Source organism: Cupressus sempervirens, chromosome 8 (genome assembly GCF_028749045.1).
Source record: "Cupressus sempervirens isolate cs-2001-9-10 chromosome 8, ASM2874904v1, whole genome shotgun sequence".
Taxonomy (NCBI): Eukaryota; Viridiplantae; Streptophyta; class Pinopsida; order Cupressales; family Cupressaceae; genus Cupressus; species Cupressus sempervirens.
In genome coordinates, this window is record NC_143125.1 from 270,793,576 (window position 1) to 270,797,460 (window position 3,885).

The window sequence follows — 3,885 nt, forward strand, 5'->3', positions numbered from 1 at the left end:
TACCACACCTAAATTTATAGCTTAAAGGACTCGTTTAGTTATAGCTAGCATCTTAAGATACAAAGATGCATCAATTTCCAAGGATGCTGACAAAAATTGCCAAATAAACTAAGAACAATAACTCCCACTTTCTTTGACTAATTGAAAAAATTGCATAGATGAGACTAAATTAGTATGCATGGTGTTTAAAATGTAAATATCTTGTACACCCAAAACCAAGTGTGGAAAATTCAAAATTTTGTGAATCCAATATGTCTAGTGACAAACACACAAACTCAATAGTATATTTCAATAGAGTCTTCTTCAATAACAAGAAATTGACTAAAAATAAATACACATTTTAAAATCATATTATTTTCATCATTCAAATATTACACATATACATTTTTCATTCTCTTGTTAGTCTGACTCTGAATTTCTCATTAGCAAAATCAATAAACATTACAAGGCATATCCATATAAATGTAAAATATTGAGCAAGTCACTAGTCATATGCGTGAATATGCAAATAAATATGCAAACTTGATTCTCAATTGTAGATTGAGCATTAAGTCATAATTTTTATGCCCTTTATAGATAATTTCACTCGGTCTCTTACTTTCATTTGGCTGCCATTTATGCCCTCTTTTCATAGCCTTGGAAGGTACATTTATTCTGGATACTTCATTAATCAAAACTCCTTGAACATATTCTCTCTTGATAGCAGATTACATAGGAAAATTTTTAGGATCACAAGTTCTAACACCCTCGTCATTATCATCAAATTCCTTATTACTTGAGCTTCTTATCCCATCAGAGGAAAATGTTCTTACTATTTTGGATTCAAGGGGTTTTGAAGATTTTGTTTCGGAGCTAGGGGCATAAGATGTATTCAAATAAACCTCAAAATTAGACATAGAAGAGATTCTCTCCTTCCAACAAAATTGGTCATCAATGGAGAGATCGTCATGCTGATCCACATTGGAAGGCAAGGATTCCAAAAGGTGGCATAGCCTAGTCTGATTGCCACATGCAGGATAAAATGTACCTTTTCCATCTTTGAGCCCCTTACTCCAGGTCCCCATATAACAACTCCCATTTGCCCATCTGTAGACTCCATGGCCATGCTTCAACCCATGAAGCCATTTCCCATCATATTTATCCCCATTGGTCTGACTCATAATCCCCATTCGATCATGGGTTTCCACCATAGCTTCTAACTTATCATAAATGGTAACAAGGTTAAGCCTGCTAAGGTTGGTATGAAAATCGAGCTTCTCTTTTTCTTCCTTGAAAATCACTTCTTTGAAGGCATCATAGTATACAATATTCATCCTTACACATCTATTTCTATAATCTCTTAGTTTTTCCATGTGTCCCGCTTCCTCCAATTTCACCATTTCTGCCTTTAGCTTATTGATGTTCTCCATGAGCTTTTCCTTGACCTCCCCTGCCGCTCTCAAGAAAAGACTGGCCTGGTAAGAAATAAAAAGAACAATTCTTAGTACATATTAATTTAACTTTCATAGTTAAACTCAGTTTCATATGTACCAATTTACTATGGACTAATGTTTTCTACTTATGTATAAATATATTCCAACTATAAGACAATTATTAGGATTTAATTATATAATTTTTGAATCCAATCTATTGATTCATTTACATGAATAAATGATCGGCTATATATAAAAATCTATGACTTTTTAGTTGAATTTATGAACTCATTACTCATGAGTAGCTGCATACAAGAATCTCTCTCATGAGAATGATGGTAGTAGACGGATGCAATAAAAAGACGAATAAAGAGGAAGGCAATAAATAGACAAGTTATTATGGATCAGTTAAGTGGGTCCTTATCACTGATTACTTATGAAAAATAGACCAACAAATTTAACTAAAAAAGTACACAATTAAATTCTAGTTCTAGAAGTATCATAATTTAACTTGCTGTGAAAAAATATCAAAACTTTACGTACTAAACAGATAAAAGTAGTTTTCATTTTAGAAATTATAAAAAATAAATTAAAATATAGATCAAAGTCTAAATGCTAAATTTTCCATTCATTCATGCAGGTTACATCATGGATCCAATGATAGGCTTCCAAACTTGATTGCTAAGTAATCTGTAGTTCTCTTCAGCTAGTTGAATTAACAATTTAACACTAAATTCTATTCTTCTAGACCCAATTGTGCTCTTCTATTGAATCAAGCAAGTGAAAACTAAATTCTATTTAGGAAATTGCATTATGAGTACAATGAAGGATAAAAAAGCTCTTAAAAAACCAAGCAAGATGACAAATTAGAGGGCATTTTGAAACTAGCCTCCATCTTTTATTTTTTGGCTTGCAAATAATTAAAAAGTAAGATGAATAATGTCAAGAAGTTTAATTTAATTCCAAGCCCAAGAGCATCTAGTTGGACTTCCATGGTAGAAGAAGGTACACCTTGTGATAAGGGAAGCATAGAAAGCCCTTCCAAGTTAACATTGCTTGTGTCAACATGGAAGACTGCATCATACCCAGTGTGATTTGAAATATTAGCTGATATTGGGTAGTAAACAGGAAATTCAATAAGAATGGTTGCAAACATAGAATTCAAGAAATGAATTTCATTGATATGTGTAACATTTTAACTGATGATTAAAAAATCTATAAAATTACCAAGAGTAAAGGAACTTCCTCGATTGGAGGCTTTGCTCCAAGATCCCCTTGAGCTACCATAGCCTAAAGAAGAGGAAGGAAGAGACAACTATTAGAATCCTAAACAACATACAAATACCATAAAAAAAATCAATACATGCATAACTTGAATGAGTGTGGCTAAAAATGAAGGTGGCTATGACCATTCACATGCAAGCAGTGTGTAAATGCTTGTCATAAATAAACTAAATGAAAGAAAACATTCAATAATGTCCAAAGGACCACTAGCATATAAATATCAAAAAACCTCCAATGAAGTACTTTCATAAAAATGCAAGCTTATACAACTATATATTGTAGGTAGTAGCAGATAGAAGAAAAGGGAATAGAAACACAGAAACAAAGATCCACGAAATTTTTTATTCTAGAGAATCAAATGGAGCACTAGCATTCAAGATGGATGCTTCTATAGGACAGAGACTAGGACAAAGACACACAACTTATATTCACCACTACATGTCACTTGCACAATATATGGGTGCTCCAACCTTGTATGGCCTTCAGAAATGGACACTTGCATTAAAGAATGGTGCCCTTCCCTCTACAAATCAAAAAATTGGACACATGTACTAAAGAATGGAGATCCTACAGACTGAGAACACAAACTATTTTGCAAAAACACTACTCCATGATGATTCTACACTCTGACACTAGTGTCTGGACAAATAGTGGAGCCCTAAATACTAAGAGATGCATGATCATTCATAGTTTAATCAAATTGACATATAAACTGCTATATGGACTTTGGACATCTAGAAAGCTAAATATTTACCTGAATAGGGACAAAAGACAAGGGTGTTGTTGTTTGGGAGACTATCTTGGTCAATCCTCTAGGTGGTATCTTTCAACCTCAACTGAGCCGATTGAATATTTGGGTGTGTGAGATATGCTAGAGACTAGCCAAATACTGTTAAGTGGTGTTTATGAGAGACAAAACAACAACTCTTGGATGCCAAGTTCAAAAGAAGGTAAAAATTAAGAAAACAACAAGATCATTGTTTCTTAGCTGTTGAAGTCTAACTTGTAAGACAATGTTTCTTAGCTTTTAAAACCTAGCTTGTATCCTATGTATTCAAAATCTAGCATCTCATACCCAAACAAAAGGTGACAAGATAGAATCAAAGCTAGGATGAACCTAAAGCTAACCCTAAATTCTTCTCAAGGCAACACTGACAAAAATTATGGAAAATAGAAGATCTTTTCCCGT

The 3,885-nt window shown here is 33.3% G+C and overlaps 1 pseudogene; it reads right to left on the reverse strand.

Annotated features, from left to right (window-relative positions):
- Positions 1-707: 707 nt before the first annotated feature.
- The window catches only part of LOC149542487 (putative sucrose transport protein SUC6), a 24,483-nt pseudogene continuing 21,305 nt past the window's right edge, over positions 708-3,885 (reverse strand).